The sequence below is a fragment of the Nansenia antarctica genome (assembly GCF_963989245.1).
Source record: "Nansenia antarctica genome assembly, chromosome: 8".
NCBI classification, from domain to species: domain Eukaryota; kingdom Metazoa; phylum Chordata; class Actinopteri; order Argentiniformes; family Microstomatidae; genus Nansenia; species Nansenia antarctica.
The window spans coordinates 48,234,633-48,253,462 of NC_137678.1; the positions used below are offsets into that span (position 1 = coordinate 48,234,633).

At 47.6% G+C, this 18,830-nt stretch overlaps 1 pseudogene across 1 annotated transcript in view; it reads left to right on the forward strand.

Moving 5' to 3' along the window:
• Window positions 1-18,287, forward strand: part of LOC308164326 (structural maintenance of chromosomes protein 1B-like) — a 37,744-nt pseudogene extending 19,457 nt beyond the window's left edge. Inside the window, exons 12-28 of the transcript in view lie at window positions 1,616-1,762; window positions 3,296-3,430; window positions 4,033-4,149; window positions 5,450-5,545; window positions 5,698-5,730; window positions 5,881-5,987; window positions 6,317-6,458; window positions 7,825-7,964; window positions 8,669-8,822; window positions 9,624-10,091; window positions 10,284-10,343; window positions 11,871-12,024; window positions 12,662-12,816; window positions 13,869-14,020; window positions 16,435-16,504; window positions 17,694-17,804; window positions 18,192-18,287. The product of the transcript in view is annotated as a structural maintenance of chromosomes protein 1B-like (transcript). The remainder of the gene's footprint in view (window positions 1-1,615; window positions 1,763-3,295; window positions 3,431-4,032; window positions 4,150-5,449; window positions 5,546-5,697; window positions 5,731-5,880; window positions 5,988-6,316; window positions 6,459-7,824; window positions 7,965-8,668; window positions 8,823-9,623; window positions 10,092-10,283; window positions 10,344-11,870; window positions 12,025-12,661; window positions 12,817-13,868; window positions 14,021-16,434; window positions 16,505-17,693; window positions 17,805-18,191) is intronic.
• Window positions 18,288-18,830: the final 543 nt, after the last annotated feature.

An 18,830-nucleotide genomic window follows, 5' to 3' on the forward strand; every position in this document is an offset into this window, starting at 1 on the left:
CAGGTTTATTTTGGTCTCATCAGACCACAGGACATGGTTCCAGTAACTCATGTTCTTGGATTCATTGTCTTCAGCAAACTGTTTGCGGGCTTTCTTATGCATCGGTTTCAGAAGAGGCTTCTGTCTGGGGCGACGGCCATACAAACCGATTTGATGCAGTGTGCGGCGTGTGGTCTGGGCACTGACAGGCTGACATCCCACTTCTGCAACCTCTGCAGCAATGCTGGAAGCACTCGCACGTCTATTTTTGGAAACCAACCTCTGGATATGACGCTGAGCACGTGGACTCAACTTCTTTGGTCGACCCTGGCGAGGCCTGTTCCGAGTGGAACCTGTCCTGGAAAACCGCTGTATGATCTTAGCCAATGTGCTGCAACTAATTTTCAGGGTGTTGGCAATCTTCTTATAGCCAAGGCCATCTTTGTGAAGCGCAATAATAAGCCGCTCAGAGAGTTCCTTGCCATGAGGTGCCATGTTGTCCAGCATTCAGAGAGAATTGTGCCCAAAACACCACATTTAACAGCCCTGCTTATCATTTACACCTGAATCCTTGTAACACTAACGAGTCACATGACACCAGGGCGGGAAAACAACATCATTGGGCACAATTAGGACATGTTCACTATGGGGTGTACTCACTTTTGTTGCCAGCTGTTTAGACATTAACAGCTGTGTACTGGGTAATTTTCAAAGGACAATAAATCTATACTGTTATTCAAGCAGCACACTGACTACTTTAAGTTATATCAAAGTTTCAGTAGGATAATGTTATTCCCTGAAAGGATATAACAGAATATTTGCAAAAATCTAAAGGGTGTACTCACTTTTGAGATATACTGTAATTGACAGAGAAGCCAAAGTGCTCCCATACATGGGATTTAAATGACGAGGGAGGCATTTCGAGTTCTTCTCTGTCGCCAACATTAGCAGCATGATACACTTGGGCTGCGTTCGTAAATTTGCTCTGAGAGCGCCGGAGAGCACACTGGGTCCGACATCATAAAGGGCCCAAGTAATTTGATTGGACAAGAGGCGTTCCATGAATGCTGATCAGATTCCAGAGCGAATTTACGAACGCAGCCTTGTTCTGGATTTTTTCCCCCATTATCAACCTATCATTGCGCTTTAGAGTAAAACAAAGCACGCAACTGTCGCGTCTATCTTTTCATGGAAACTCTACATTGTGATTTACAAGGGATATTAACTAATATTAAGTAATATTATTACTTGGTTACATTTTGCAATTGATCCGCGGTACACATGCGTGCCGAACCGTGGGGGGCGATCCGTACGGATCACGGATTATCCGTGATCCGTTACACCCCTACTTATTAATAAAGATTTGAAAATGTATGATAACCATCTTATTATCTTAGTTTACTGTCATTTCAATGCATTATATACATTTTCTTTACAACAAGCATAACAAAAATACGTTTTTTGAACGCTATTATGCCGCTATGAGTACACCGACCGACGCGACGCGACGCGACCAACGTAGAACTATAAATTGGGAGAGCCCTTGCGTAGCCTACGGCGTAGGCGCGCGTAAATTCGACGCAGAAGCATTAATTGGGCTTAAGTCGGGGGTGATCTCTGTCTGTCCTCCCTGCAGACGGTGTCCCTGGACGGCACCATGTTCTCTAAGTCGGGGGTGATCTCCGGGGGGTCCAGCAGCCTGAGGAGCAGCGCGCGGCGCTGGGAGGAGAAGGACATGGCCCGGCTCAGAGACCGCAAGGAGGCGCTGACCGCTGAGCTGCGCGTGAGGCTGCGCGCCGCTGCACCACCTGCACACACACGCTGCACCACCACCTACACACACACACACTGCACCACCACCTACACACACACACGCTGCACCACCACCACCTACACACACACACGCTGCACCACCACCACCTACACACACACGCTGCACCACCACCTACACACGCACACGCTGCACCACCACCACCTACACACACACACGCTGCACCACCTGCACACACACACGCTGCACCACCACCACCTACACACACACACACACGCTGCACCACCACCTACACACACACACTGCACCACCACCTACACACACACACGCTGCACCACCTACACACACACGCTGCACCACCACCTACACACACACACGCTGCACCACCACCACCTACACACACACACACGCTGCACCACCACCTACACACACACGCTGCACCACCACCACCTACACACACACGCTGCACCACCTGCACACACAAACGCTGCTGCACCACCTACACACACACGCTGCACCACCACCTACACACACACACGCTGCACCACCACCACCTACACACACACACACGCTGCACCACCACCTACACACACACACACGCTGCACCACCACCACCTACACACACACACACACGCTGCACCACCTACACACACACACGCTGCACCACCACCTACACACACACACACGCTGCACCACCACCACCTACACACACACACACGCTGCACCACCTACACACACACGCTGCACCACCACCACCTACACACACACACACCACCACCACCTACACACACACGCTGCACCACCACCACCTACACACACACGCTGCACCACCACCTACACACACACGCTGCACCACCACCACCTACACACACACGCTGCACCACCACCTACACACACACGCTGCACCACCACCACCTACACACACACGCTGCACCACCACCACCTACACACACACGCTGCACCACCACCTACACACACACGCTGCACCACCTACACACACACGCTGCACCACCACCTACACACACACGCTGCACCACCTACACACACACGCTGCACCACCACCACCTACACACACACGCTGCACCACCACCACCTACACACACACACACTGCACCACCACCTACACACACACGCTGCACCACCACCTACACACACACACGCTGCTCCACCACCTACACACACACACGCTGCACCACCACCACCTACACACACACACACGCTGCACCACCACCTACACACACACACGCTGCACCACCACCTACACACACACTGCACCACCACCTACACACACACGCGCACACACACACACACACACACACATATTAACACTAGAACGGCTGTGAGTAAATGTTTTTAAATATCTTTGCACTCGATCAAATTTCAGGACCCCTCCTTTCATGACTTGTCCTAGATATGTGCGTTCTACCACCCAGTATCCTTACCTTTTCTAAATCACATCAGGATAAGCTAGTATGAAGCTATTTTGCAGTTTTTCGGTGTAGGAGGCAGGCTGATTTATGAGGTATGACCCTGGTCATGTGACAGGGTCTGATGAAGCTGAGGCGTAAGGAGGCGGAGCTTAAGCAGGTGCAGGTGCAGGCCCTGGGGGTCCAGACCAGGCTGAAGTACTCCCTGTCAGACCTGGACCGGCTCTGCAAGAAGGACGTCTTCTGCCAAGCGGTAACCCCTGACCCCTGTGATGTCATACTGACCCCCTGTGATGTCATACTGACCCCCTGTGATGTCATACTGACCCCCTGTGATGTCATACCGATCCCCTGTGATGTCATACCGACCCCTGTGATGTCATACTGACCCCCTGTGATGTCATACCGACCCCTGTGATGTCATACTGACCCCCTGTGATGTCATACCGACCTCCTGTGATGTCATACTGACCCCTGTGATGTCATACTGTATATAGAGAGAGGAAGGGGGTGGGAGGGAGGGAGAGAGAGAGAGAGAGAGAGACAGAGAGACAGAGAGAGAGAGACAGAGAGAGAGAGAGAGAGAGAGAGAGAGAGAGAGAGAGAGAGAGAGACAGAGAGAGAGAGAGAGAGAGAGAGAGAGAGAGAGAGAGAGACAGAGAGAGAGAGACAGAGAGAGAGAGAGAGAGAGAGAGAGAGAGAGAGAGAGAGAGAGAGAGAGAGAGAGAGAGAGAAAAGACAGAGAAAGAGAGAGAGTTACAGACCAAGAGCAGGTGACAGCGTTGTAAGACTCTGTTTGGTCCCTGATACAGGAGGTCTCCAGACTGCAGTAACAGTGTTTGGTCCCTGATACAGGAGGTCTCCAGACTGCAGAGTGAGCTGGCCAACCTGGCGTCTGACGTCCAGATGCAGAAGGACAACGTGGAGCTGAAGGACGTCGACATACGGACCGTCAAAGCCAAGCTGGACCAGGTCAGTGCTGTTATCACAGCTTAGGTTTAGTTAGGGGGGTTAGGGGTAGTTAGGGGTAGTTAGGGGAGTTAGGGGTAGTTAGGGGTAGTAAGGGGTAGTTAGGCGAGTTAGGGGTAGTTAGGGGAGTTAGGGGTAGTTAGGGGAGTTAGGGGTAGTTAGGGGTAGTTAGGGGTAATTAGGGGAGTTAGGGGAGTTAGGGGTAGTTAGGGGAGTTAGGGGAGTTAGGGGTAGTTAGGGGTAGTTAGGGGGAGTTAGGGGAGTTAGGGGAGTTAGGGGGAGTTAGGGGTAGTTAGGGGAGTTAGGGGAGTTAGGGGAGTTAGGGGAGTTAGGGGAGTTAGGGGTAGTTAGGGGAGTTGGGGTAGTTAGGGGTAGTTAGGGGAGTTGGGGTAGTTAGGGGAGTTAGGGGAGTTAGGGGAGTTAGGGGTAGTTAGGGGAGTTAGGGGAATTAGGGGGAGTTAGGGGTAGTTAGGGGAGTTAGGGGGAGTTAGGGGAGTTAGGGGAGTTAGGGGTAGTTAGGGGAGTTAGGGGTAGTTCGGGGAGTTAGTAGTAGTTAGGGGTAGTTAGGGGAGTTAGGGGTAGTTAGGGGTAGTTAGGGGAGTTAGGGGTAGTTAGGGGTAGTTAGGGGAGTTAGGGGGAGTTAGGGGTAGTTAGGGGAGTTAGGGGTAGTTAGGGGAGTTAGGGGTAGTTAGGGGAGTTAGGGGTAGTTAGGGGTAGTTAGGGGAGTTAGGGGAGTTAGGGGTAGCCTGGCTGGACCAGGTCAGTGCTGTTATCACAGCTTAGGTTTAGTTAGGGGAGTTAGGGGTAGTTAGGGGTAGTAGGTATGGGTAGTTAGGGGTAGTTAGGAGTAGATCGGCTCTAAAATGAGTAAACAGAAATCAATCTAGTATCATTTGGGTATAATAGATGCGAGAGGTTTCGTGCTTCGTACGTTTAACAGTTTTAACCGTTGTGGGGTATGGTCTCTCTTATCGTTAGCCTCATAGCATAGTTGTCATATTTTGGCCAAATGGAGATATCTGAGTAACTCTACTCTCCTAACACTGCTGATTCACTGTGCATTATTGCCTCTATGACATCAGCCTATCAGAATGCTTGTTACATTCCAAAATCACTATCTGCCCAAGTCATCTCTTTGACACAGGCATGTTTGACACTACATACAAAGATGGCTCGGCTGACCACAAGTGAAGCATGACTTAGGCTATTATGCTACGAGGCTAACGCTATGTGTGTGTGCAGTTGGAGGACTTGGTGTTCTCAGACTGGTGTGCTGTTGGTCTCTCTAACGTGTCTTTCTCAGCTGGAGGACCTGGTGTTCTCAGACTGGTGTGCTGTTGGTCTCTATAACGTGTCTCTCTCTCAGCTGGAGGACTTGGTGTTCTCAGACTGGTGTGCTGTTGGTCTCTCTAACGTGTCTCTCTCAGTTGGAGGACTTGGTGTTCTCAGACTGGTGTGCTGCTGGTCTCTATAACGTGTCTCTCTCAGCTGGAGGACTTGGTGTTCTCAGACTGGTGTGCTGTTGGTCTCTCTAACGTGTCTCTCTCTCAGCTGGAGGACCTGGTGTTCTCAGACTGGTGTGCTGTTGGTCTCTCTAACGTGTCTCTCTCAGCTGGAGGACTTGGTGTTCTCAGACTGGTGTGCTGTTGGTCTCTCTAACGTGTCTCTCTCAGCTGGAGGACCTGGTGTTCTCAGACTGGTGTGCTGTTGGTCTCTCTAACGTGTCTCTCTCAGCTGGAGGACTTGGTGTTCTCAGACTGGTGTGCGGAGGTGGGCGTGGCCAACGTCAGGCAGTACGAGCAGGAGCACCTGGGAGACCAGCAGGAGACGGACAGGAGGAGGTAATACCACTCTGTTACCATGACGACCACGCCACCCTGTTACCGCGACAACTACATCACTCTGTTACCTGTTACCGTGACAACTACACCACTCTGTTACCATGACGACTACACTACAGATGCTTTAGAAGAGTCTCAACTCAACTACACTACAGATGCTTTGCAGGGATGCAAACAACTCGCTTTTCTGCGCTTTTTTGCTTTTTTCACGTCAATTTGGGTGACTTTCCCTCAACTACACCACTCCCCTCTCCCCTCTCTCTCTCCCCTCTCCCCTCTCTCTCTCCCCTCTCTCTCTCCCCTCTCCCCTCTCTCTTTCCCCCCCCCAGGCTGGAGTTTGAGAGCCAGTCCACGCGTCTGGGAGCCCAGCTGGAGTACGAGCAGGGTCAGCTGGAGCAGCTGAGGAAGAAGCAGAGGAAGCTGGAGGACACCTTCACCACGGAGGAGCAGAAGATGGAGGAGCAGAAGAAGGTGAAACCACACCCCTCCCTCCCTCCCTCCTTTCTTTCTTTCTCACTTTCCCTCCCCTCTGCTCTGTCTGCGGCTCGTCAGAAGGTTCCAGATATGTGACACGGTCTGGTCAATAACGCCAACAAACAAACAAACAGTTCTGTTCAGTGTCAACACCACAATAAAACATGCTAGCTAATGTTTGCTAGCTAGCGCGGCTAATCACAAACAACACAAACACTAAAACAATCAAACACCAGAAAACAATTAGCTAAAAACAGGGTATCCGCGGTGTCTTGAAAAGTATTAAAAGTTGATAAATCAATTTTGGGAAAATCAAGACCCTTAGTATTAAAAAGTCTTATCACGATTTTATGAGGTCTTGAATTGTTTTGGTATTTTTCTGAATTAGACTCTGTCCAAAGAGTTTGAGTCCTACAAACTTTTAGTGAACTTATTTGTTTTATTAAAAAACAAAGATGAACCGGAAATTCTGTTGTATGATCGTGGTCTAGTCTATTGCAAACTAAAACTGTTAAGTTAAAGGTGTCACTGATGTAAACGGTTACAGCTCCAAGTGGCGGTGAGGTCTGGAAAAATATTGACACGGTCTTTAAAAAGTCTTAGAAAGGTATTGAAATTAACCTCAAGATTCCTCTATATACCCTGTCCTGTGAATTGAATATGATGTCTGGGAAAACCAATTTTTATAGGCACTTGTTTTGTGCTTTGATTCATTACTGAACAAGTCAATCTTGTAATGTAATGTAAGCACAATACGTTACACCCCACCCATTGCGCCCCCGCCCCCCCAAAAACCCCAGTCTAAAGCCCAGTATGTCTGTTCTCTCTCTCTCTCTCTCTCTCTCTCTCTCTCTCTCTCTCTCTCTCTCTCTCTCTGTCTCTATCTCTCTCTTTCTCTCTCTGTCTCTCTCTCTCTCTCTTTCTCTCTCTCTCTCTCTCTCTCTCTCCCTCTCTTTCTCTCTCTCTGTCTCTCTGTCTCTCTCTCCCTCTCTTTCTCTCTCTGTCTCTCTCTCTCCCTCTCTTTCTCTCTCTGTCTCTCTCTGTCTCTCTCTCTCTCTTTCTGTCTCTCTCTCTCTGTCTCTCTCTCCCTATCTCTCTCTCTCTCTCTCTGTCTCTGTCTCTGTCTCTCTCTCTCTCTGTCTCTCTGTCTGTCTCTCTCTGTCTCTCTCTCTCTCTCTCTCTCTCTCTCTCTCTCTCTCTGTCTCTCTGTCTCTCTCTCTGTCTCTCTGTCTCTCTCTGTCTCTCTCTCTCTCTCTCTCTCTCTCTCTCTCTCTCTCTCTCTCTCTCTCTCTCTCTCTCTCTCTCTCTCTCTCTCTCTCTCTCTCTCTCTCTCTCTCTGTGTCTCTCTGTCTCTCAGGAGGAGGAGAGGTTGCTGGTGGTGGTGGAGGAGAGCCAGTCCAAAGCCCTGGAGCTGAAGAACTGTCTGCTGGGTAAGAAGGTCCAGCTGGCCGACTCCAAGGCTGAGCTGGACCAGAAGACCAAGAGCCTCCAGGGCAGCTCCAGGTAACCAGTCTGTTTTTTATTTTTTTTACATGTGCTTAAGCTACAGATTGTAAGCTTTCAAATGATGTGTCATACATTGAAATCGGAGAAAAATGTAACAGGACAGGCGTATTTGAACGCTGCTAACAGCTAGCGGCTAACAGCTAGCGGCTAACAAAGCACATCGCTACGAAGGTCTAAACTGTATTGTCAATTCATATACTGTATATCGCTATTCCCCCTAACGCTTTTCTGTTTGGAATGTGGATCCCTCTCTCACCCCCCCTCCCCTGCCTCCCTCTCTCACCCCCCCTCCCTGCCTCCTTCTCTCATCCCCCCCCCCTCCCTGCCTCCCTCTCTCACCTCCCCCTCCCTGCCTCCCTCTCTCACCTCCCCCTCCCTGCCTCCCTCTCTCACCCCCCCCTCCCTGCCTCCCTCTCTCACCCCCCCCTCCCTGCCTCCCTTTCTCACCTCCCCCTCCCTGCCTCCCTCTCTCACCCCCCCCTCCCTGCCTCCCTCTCTCACCTCCCCCTCCCTGCCTCCCTCTCTCACCTCCCCCTCCCTGCCTCCCTCTCTCACCCCCCCCCCCCTGCCTCCCTCTCTCATCCCCCCCTCCCTGCCTCCCTCTCTCATCCCCCCCCCCTCCCTGCCTCCCTCTCTCACCCCCCCCTCCCCTGCCTCCCTCTCTCATCTCCCTGCCTCCCCCTCTCCCCCCCCCCCCCCAGGGCGCTGGTGAAGCTGCAGAGGGAGGTGATCACCGTGGAGACGGCCTTGGAGCAGAAGCGCCTGGCCAAACACAACCTGCTGCTGGCCTGTAAGATCCAGGGCCTCAACATCACCCTGCTGTCTGGACACCTGGACGACATCAGCCAGGTGCAGGTAAGATCCAGGGCCTGGAGGTCACGCTGCTGGCAGGGAACAGGGACCAGATCTCTGAGATGCAGGTAGGACAGAGAGACCAGATCTCTGAGATGCAGGTAGGACAGAGAGACCAGATCTCTGAGATGCAGGTAGGACAGAGAGACCATATCTCTGAGATGCAGGTAGGACAGAGAGACCAGATCTCTGAGATGCAGGTAGGACAGAGAGACCAGATCTCTGAGATGCAGGTAGGACAGAGAGACCAGATCTCTGAGATGCAGGTAGGACAGAGAGACCAGATCTCTGAGATGCAGGTAGGACAGAGAGACCAGATCACTGAGATGCAGGTAGGACAGAGAGATAGAGAGACAGAGAGACAGAGAGACAGAGACGAGACCGGTGGCCCAGCTGTATAAACAGTTAAAAACAAAGTTAAGACTGGTCTTGGGGCGGCTGGGGTTCAGGAGGTAGAGCCACTGTCTAATGATCGCAAGGTTGGCAGATCGGTGGTTCGAGCCCCGGCTGGCCACATGTCGAAGTGTCCTTGGGCAAGACACTGAACCATAAATTGCTCCCAGTGAGCGGGCCGGCCGGCGCCTTGCATGGTAGCTTGCTGCCACTGGTGTGTGAATGTGTGTGAACGGGTGAATGAGAGGCCGTTGTAAAGCGCTTTGGAATAAGGCATAGCTATATAAGTCAGTCCATTAGATGTCTAGGTATTCCATACAGTGGGGGGAATAAGTATTTACCATTTAGCATTAACAACAAGCTGTCACCACCTGACCCCTGACCTCTATGATGCTGTGGTTGTGTCTGCAGCTGGACTCCACCATGGACGTGTACGAGAGAGAGGCACGCATGGTCATCGACTACTCTAGCCTGCCAGAGGAACTGAAGGTAGGGGGAGGTGGAGGTGGTGGGTTACTGTTAACACGCATGGTCATCGACTACTCCGGCCTGCCAGAGGAACTGAAGGTAGGGGGAGGTGAAGGTAGTGGGTTACTGTTAACACGCATGGTCATCGACTACTCTGGCCTGCCAGAGGAACTGAAGGTAGGGGGAGGTGGAGGTGGTGGGTTACTGTTAACACGCATGGTCATCGACTACTCTGGCCTGCCAGAGGAACTGAAGGTAGGGGGAGGTGAAGGTAGTGGGTTACTGTTAACACGCATGGTCATCGACTACTTTGGCCTGCCAGAGGAACTGAAGGTAGGGGGAGGTGGAGGTGGTGGGTTACTGTTAACACGCATGGTCATCGACTACTTTGGCCTGCCAGAGGAACTGAAGGTAGGGGGAGGTGGAGGTGGTGGGTTACTGTTAAGCAGGTAGAGAAGAAGGTAGGGGGAGGTGGCTAAGACACACCTCTTCTCCCTGGCCTTTGACCTGAGGTGAGCCTGCCTCCCGACAACTGCACTTTTCTGCACTTTTATTTCTGCACCTGTTGTTATTCTGTACTTGACTTGTGTCACGTGTGTTCAGGGTCTAGCAGGAGGGGAGGTGGAGGGCCAGCTGGAGAGGCTGGCAGCAGAGGCGTTCTGTGTGTTATAACAGTGTTGTGTAGTGTGTTATAACAGTGTTATAACAGTGTTGTAGTGTGTTATAACAGTGTTGTGTAGTGTGTTATAACAGTGTTGTGTGTGTTATAACAGTGTTGTAGTGTGTTATAACAGTGTTGTGTAGTGTGTTATAACAGTGTTGTGTGTGTTATAGTAGTGTGTTATAACAGTGTTATGTGTTCAGGGTCTAGCAGGAGGGGAGGTGGAGGGCCAGCTGGAGAGGCTGGCAGCAGAGGCGTCCTGTGTGTTATAACAGTGTTGTAGTGTGTTATAACAGTGTAGTAGTGTGTTATAACAGTGTTATGTGTGTTATAACAGTGTTGTGTGTCTTATAACAGTGTTGTGTAGTGAGTTATAACAGTGTTGTGTAGTGTGTTATAACAGTGTTGTGTAGTGTGTTATAACAGTGTTGTAGTGTGTTATAACAGTGTTATAACAGTGTTGTGTAGTGTGTTATAACAGTGTTGTAGTGTGTTATAACAGTGTTGTGTAGTGTGTTATAACAGTGTTCTAACAGTGTTGTGTGTGTTATAATTATAACAGTGTTGTAGTGTGTTATAACAGTGTTGTAGTGTGTTATAAGTGTTGTGTAGTGTGTTATAACAGTGTTGTAGTGTGTTATAACAGTGTTATAACAGTGTTGTAGTGTGTTATAACAGTGTTATAACAGTGTTGTGTGTCATAACAGTGTGGTGTGTCTTATAACAGTGTTGTAGTGTGTTATAACAGTGTTGTGTAGTGTGTTATAACAGTGTTGTAGTGTGTTATAACAGTGTTGTGTAGTGTGTTATAACAGTGTTGTAGTGTGTTATAACAGTGTTGTGTGTGTTATAACAGTGTTATAACAGTGTTGTAGTGTGTTATAACAGTGTAGTAGTGTGTTATAACAGTGGTGTGTGTGTTATAACAGTGTAGTAGTGTGTTATAACAGTGTTATGTGTTCAGGGTCTAGCAGGGGAGGAGGTGGAGGGCCAGTTGGAGAGGCTGGCAGCGGAGGCGTCCTGTGTGTTATAACAGTGTTGTGTAGTGTGTTATAACAGTGTTGTAGTGTGTTATAACATTGTTGTGTAGTGTGTTATAACAGTGTTGTGTAGTGTGTTATAACAGTTTTGTGTAGTGTGTTATAACAGTGTTGTAGTGTGTTATAACAGTGTTGTAGTGTGTTATAACAGTGTTATAACAGTGTAGTAGTGTGTTATAACAGTGTTGTGGGTGTTATAACAGTGTTGTAGTGTGTTATAACAGTGTTATAACAGTGTTGTAGTGTGTTATAACGGTGTTATAACAGTGTAGTAGTGTGTTATAACAGTGTTGTGTGTGTTATAACAGTGTTGTAGTGTGTTATAACAGTGTTGTGTGTGTTATAACAGTGTTATAACAGTGTTGTAGTGTGTTATAACAGTGTTGTAGTGTGTTATAACAGTGTTGTAGTGTGTTATAACAGTGTTATAACAGTGTTGTAGTGTGTTATAACAGTGTTGTGTGTGTTATAACAGTGTTATGTGTTCAGGGTCTAGCAGGGGAGGAGGTGGAGGGCCAGCTGAAGAGTCTGGCAGCGGAGGCGTCCTGTGTGGACCTGGCTCTGCAGCGCTCCACGGTGCCCAACCTCAAAGCCCTGGACAGGATGAGGGAGGTCAGGGACCGCTTCCAGCTGGTGACGGACGGTACGGCTACTCTGGATGAAGCAGAGAGACGCCTGTTCACAAATTAAATGAGCATTTCTCTCCACGAGTATGCATACAGTGGAGAAAATAAGTATTTCACCCCCTGCTGATTTTGTGAGTTTAACCCCTTACAAAGAAATTAACAGTCTATCATTTACCAACTAACGTCTGACTGCTGTGCTTGCCGACAAGGGTTTCTCCACCAAGTACTGAGTCATGTTTTGCTAGGGGGTGAAATACTCATTTTACTCAATAAAACACTTTTTTTTCCCTTCAAAATTCATATTACGTGATTTTCTGGGAATTCTTTTGATATTCTGTCTCACTGTTGAAATGAACCTAACATTAAAATGATAGACTGTTCATTAACTTTGTAAGGGGGTAAACTCACAAAATCAGCAGGGGGTGAAATACTTATTTTCCCCACTGTATGTACTCGAACACTTCCTTCTGCACACGTCAAACCGGTGTGTTTTTTGTAGTGTTAAGCCCTATTTGGAGGACAGGATTAGTATTACCTAGGGACCTCTGGTAATTTCTAATAATTACGGAGACGGTCGTCTGTGGTCTAAATCCCGTGCCATGTCCGTAAAACTTCACAGTTTTGACCATGTCTCCCCTCTGTCCTGTGCTGCAGCGTTCGATGCCAGCACCAAGGCCACCCAGCAGCGCCACCAGGAGTTTGAGGAGGTCAAGGCCCAGCGCTTCCGCCTCTTCAGCCAGTGCTTCGAGCACGTGTCCACGGCCATCGACCAGATCTACAAGCAGCTGTGCAGGAACACCAGCGCCCAGGTGAATGAATGAATGAATGAATGGACTTTATTGTCATTGCTACAGTACAGGTACCCAACAACGAAATGAGACCAGGTACACCTCTCACACTACAAACAGCTGTGTAGAACACCAGCGCCCAGGTGAGACCAGGTACACCACTCACACCTCACACAGCCGGGGCGGCTGTGTCTCAGGAGGTAGAGGCTGTGTCTCAGGAGGTAGAGGCTGTGTCTCAGGAGGTAGAGGCTGTGTCTCAGGAGGTAGAGGCTGTGTCTCAGGAGGTAGAGGCTGTGTCTCAGGAGGTAGAGGCTATGTCTCAGGAGGTAGAGGCTGTGTCTCAGGAGGTAGAGGCTGTGTCTCAGGAGGTAGAGGCTGTGTCTCAGGAGGTAGAGGCTGTGTCTCAGGAGGTAGAGGCTGTGCCTCAGGAGGTAGAGGCTGTGTCTCAGGAGGTAGAGGCTGTGTCTCAGGAGGTAGAGGTTGTGTCTCAGGAGGTAGAGGCTGTGTCTCAGGAGGTAGAGGCTGTGTCTCAGGAGGTAGAGGTGTCTGTGTCTCAGGAGGTAGAGGCTGTGTCGCAGGAGGTAGAGGCTGTGTCTCAGGAGGTAGAGGCTGTGTCTCAGGAGGTAGAGGCTGTGTCTCAGGAGGTAGAGGCTGTGTCTCAGGAGGTAGAGGCTGTGTCTCAGGAGGTAGAGGTGTCTGTGTCTCAGGAGGTAGAGGCTGTGTCTCAGGAGGTAGAGGCTGTGTCTCAGGAGGTAGAGGCTGTGTCTCAGGAGGTAGAGCCGCCGTCTAATGATCGCAAGGTTGGCAGATCGGTGGTTCGAGCCCCGGCTGGCCACATGTCGAAGTGTCCTTGGGCAAGACACTGAACCCTAAATTGCTCCCAGTGAGCGGGGCCGGCGCCTTGCATGGCAGCTTGCCGCCATTGGTGTGTGAATGTGTGTGTGAATGGGTGAATGAGAGGCCGTTGTAAAGAGCTTTGGAATAAGGCGCTATATAAATCAGTCTGTATAAGTCAGTCTATATAAGTCAGTCTGTTTACCATTCTTGGTCCTGGTTCTCTCTACTACCCTCAGGCCATCCTGAGTGCTGAGAACCAGGAGGAGCCTTACCTGGACGGCATCAACTACCACTGCGTGGCTCCGGGGAAGAGGTTCATGGCCATGGACAACCTGTCTGGAGGGGAGAAGGCCATCGCTGCCCTGGCTCTGGTCTTCGCCATCCACAGGTTTGTTTGTTTGTTAGTTTGTTTATTAGGATCCCCGTTAGCTAACGCCACGACATTAGCTAGTCTTCCTGGGGTCTGACACAACAATCACATTTGGACAATTGTCAACATTCTATACATACAGACAATTGTCAACATTCTATACATACAGACAATTGTCAACATTCTATACATACAGACAATTGTCAACATTCTATACATACAGACATCATAATAACAAAAGAAAGGAATAAAATAACAGGTAACATCAGGAAGGCAGACATTCACAGGTAACATGGGAGGCAGACACAACACCCATATGTATGTGTTGTGTATGTTGATGGCTTGTCTGTCAGGTGTGTCATGTGGAAAAGGACCACAGCGGAAATAAGTCTCTGACTCTGTGTTTTATCGTCATTAGTTATGGGTTAGGGTTAGGGTTACGCTGTGATTTGATGTTTGTGTCTCTTTTTAACTTAAATAAATCTAATCAAATCAAACCCAAGACAAAATTGTCATTGTTGTATATATGTTACAGTACATGTGGGAAAACGGTTTATGCCGGCATTTTCCGGCACATGCTAGCATAAACCGTCGACATGGTACATGCTAGCATGTCCCGGGAAATGCCACCATAAACCGTTTTCCCACATGTACCGTAACATATATATGTGACAAGTTGACAACTGACAATGAAAAGGGCTACCTGTAGGCGAAATCATTTTTCTGTTTTTTACATGTGCTTAAACTACAGACTGTAAGCTTTCAAATGATGCATCATACATTGAAATCGGAAACAAATTGAAGACGACATGAGTATTTGAAAGTTGCTACACCTGAAATCACTAAGCACAGAAAATGCCATTCAAAGATAATGTTTTTTCTCACCTTCACAGCCAGGTAATGGGCGGTAACAATGTCTGGTTAACCCCACCCCCAACCACTCAGCTGTCAATATCTGTCAGTGTTACTCACTGGGTCAGACAGCTATAGCTAACATTATTACCTAGCAAGGTATTACCTAAGCTAATTAGCCAGCTTATCATTATGGAGGCTTTATGGTTGTTGTAACTATTATTCTTTTAATGAAAAGTCTTGAATCAGAATCAGAATTTATTTTACAGTACACAATAATACAAATCTTTGGCTGTGGTTCTTCAACATTAGCTTTGCAGCAAGGTACATAATCACAACAATACCATCACAATAATCACAAGTAAATAAGTAAAGTAAGTAATGGTAAGTAATAAAGTGATAAGTGATGGTAGTCGCACTACAGCAGAATTAAAGTGCAATCAATAGTGTAACATGCTGTGCAAAGTTCAACAAGATGAAAATGAAAGTGTTCAGGTATTTCTCAAGTAGTCAGGTAGTGTGCAATTCCTGTGTCCTAATGTTTTCAACATTAGCATTGCAGCAAGGTACATAATCACAATAATAAGTAAATGAGTAAAGTAAGTAATGATAAGTAATACAGTTTTCTGAGGTGCTGTGGCGTCTGGTGGGCATGTGGTGTCTTTTGCCTCATCTGAACAGAATTCTCTGATCAAAAAGATACTTCTGTCTTCTGAAACAGACAAACATAAACACAGTTAGCTAGCTGTACACGGTATCAACAACACAACTTATAAGAACAGCATAATGCTATGCGATTGTTTTAGAAAGTCTTACGCAATACCACACAACTTACTAGCTAATGCTAGCTAGCTAACACGGCTAGCCCAACCCAAGTAACAAAAGAAAACAGTTAACTAACTGTACACAGTAGCAACAACACAACTTATAAGAACAGCATAATGTGCTACTATGCGATTGTTTTAGAAAGTCTTTAAAAGGCAATACGACGACACATAACGTACTAGCTAATGTTCGCTAGCTAACGCGGCTAGCCCAACAAACAAACAAAGGACTGTAGGCTACTTACTTGTGGTATGTTGATCCCGTGAAATCCGTATGTTGTCCTAGTAAAGTTTCATTTATTGGGGACTTTCTTTGTGCCGTCAGTCATTACTGAATAATTGATGAGCTAAGCAGTGTTCATCTATGAACAAACTCAGAACACATTCTCATTGTAAACATTAAAACACGGCTTCCTTTGTCCCTCCCCCTTGAGCTCAACAGCCAATCACACCCAAGTGAAAGCGTATGTTATTTCATGACAAACAAGCCTATTTTGTTGCTAGATTACACTTATTTAATGAACGTAAAACTGTTCGGAAAAATAACGAGTGGGTACTTCACATCTTCAAGTTGAATGTTAGCTGAAAAAACGAAAATCTGAGTTTTAGGTCAGAAATACTTTGAAGACGAATTTGACGTATTTCTGTTTTCCGAGAGGTGTCTGTTTACATCGTCAGTCGACACATATTTTGTCTGTCTGCCTTCAAGTTTGTTGTTGTTGTTGCTAATGACTTCTCTAATGACTTTCCTCTCAGCTTCCGTCCTGCTCCTTTCTTTGTTCTGGACGAGATTGATGCTTCTCTGGACAACACCAACATCGGCAAGGCAAGACATGTTGATTATAACTAGGGTTAAGGCTTAGTGTTAGGGGTTAGGGTTAAGGCTTAGTGTTAGGGGTTAGGGTTAGGGTTAAGGCTTAGTGTTAGGGGTTAGGGTTAAGGCTTAGTGTTAGGGGTTAGGGGTTAGGGGTTAAGGCTTAGTGTTAGGGGTTAGGGGTTAGTGTTAGGGGTTAGGGTTAGGGTTAAGGCTTAGTGTTATGGGTTAGGGGTTAAGGCTTAGTGTTAGTGGTTAGTGGTTAGGGTTAAAGCTTAGTGTTAGGGGTTAGTGTTAGGGGTTAGGGTTAGGGTTAAGGCTTAGTGTTAGGGGTTAGGGTTAAAGCTTAATGTTAGGGGTTAGGGGTTAGGGTTAGGGGCTAGGGTTAAGGCTTAGTGTTAGGGTTAGGGTTAGGGGTTAGGGTTAAGGCTTAGTGTTAGGGGTTAGTGTTAGGGGTTAGGGTTAAGGCTTAGTGTTAGGGGTTAGGGTTAGGGGTTAGGGTTAAGGCTTAGTGTTAGGGTTAGGGTTAAGGCTTAGTGTTAGGGGTTAGGGTTTAGGGTTAAGGCTTAGTGTTAGGGTTAGGGTTAAGGCTTAGTGTTAGGGTTAGGGTTAAGGCTTAGTGTTAGGGGTTAGGGTTAAGGCTTAGTGTTAGGGGTTAGGGTTAAGGCTTCGTGTTAGGGGTTAGGGTTAGGGTTTAGGGTTAAGGGTTAGGGTTTAGGGTTAGGGGTTAGGGGTTAGGGGTTAGAGGTTAGGGTTAAGGCTTAGTGTTAGAGGTTAGGGGTTAGGGTTAGGGTTAGGGATGCACCGAAATGAAAGTTCTTGGCCGAAGCCCAAAACATAAATTAAGGAAACACTTGGCTGAATACTGACTACTGAATGCGTATCGGCAGTTTTTAATTTCTTTAGGCAATTTTTTTTAATGCTTGTATGAGGTTGTTCGATCATGTCCATGCTGTTAAAAAAAATAATCATTGGGTCATCTGGCATTCAGTGTTTTATTCTCATAATCTATAATGTCATGCGTGGAACAGTGGTGATTGATTCATGATGATGAGGAGGATGGTAGTGTAGTGATGATGAGGAGGGTAGTGTAGTGATGATGAGGAGGGTAGTGTAGTGATGATGAGGAGGGTAGTGTAGTGATGATGAGGATGGTAGTACAGTGTTCATAACGTCCCTGGGGCTTCCCCCGTCTCTGCAGGTGATGTCCTTCTTCAGGGATCTGTCCAGGGAGAACCTCCAGATCATCGTCATCTCCCTGAAGAAGGAGTTCTACTCCAGGTCCGACGCTCTGCTGGGGGTTTACTCTGAGGTACCGGTCCACTACGCCCATCCAGTGGGTCACTCTCTCTATAAGCCTTCTCTTTACACTTCCTTATGTTAGTGGCTCTTGTGGTGCTGGGAGTTTAGACAGCTGTTTGTTTCCAAAGTGAAGAGATCATAAAGTGTATGATGATAACTTCATCTGTTAATCTACCTATCCCTTCAATAAGTCATGTATGTTGTTGTTGTTTGTCACATGTCTGTCTGTATTTTGTCATAATTATACTCTTTATTATTTTGACACTCTGTTGTTATGATTGTGATATTATGTTGGGACGCTGTCTAAAACAAGATGACACATCTCAAGGGGTTTATCCTAATAAAGACATTTAAATGTAAATGTTTTATCTCTATTCTCCCTCTCTTTCTCGCTCAGTTTAACCACTGCATGTCCAGCCGCATGCTGACCTTTGACCTGACTCCCTACCCTCTGAATGAAGACAACGAACAGGAGGGAGAGAAGGCCATGTGACAGAGGGAGGAAGAGAAAGAGAGAAGAGGGAGGAAGAGAAGGAGAGGAGGCCATGTGACAGAGGGAGGAAGAGAAAGAGAGAAGAGAGATCCGAGTTGAGTTGTTGATGTTCCATGTTCATATCCGCTGTGGCCTGGGGAGGTCAGTGGGTCATTATACAACGGATAGATCCCGTCCAGTGTCTCTATTGGTCAGTTAATTTTAATGTTAATTAAAGTTTTATTAAAATGTTGTCTTGTCTTTCTTTTGTGAAATATTGATAGATAAATACCTTCTTTTATCTATTTTGTGGTTTCTTTTTATTTTACTACTTGATCTTTTGTAAAGTGTCTTTGAGTGTCTATTGGCTGCCCTTCCAATGGTCTAAACATGACCATGTGCCCCATAGTTGAAAACATCACGCTAACGTGATCTACTGGGATGTTCTCACACAACCATCTCTAGTATTTACAGAGAATGGTCAGAAAAAGACAAACATATCCAGTGACGTCAGTTCTCTGGGCGGACATGGTGGTGGTGGTGTAATGGTGTGGTGGTGTAATG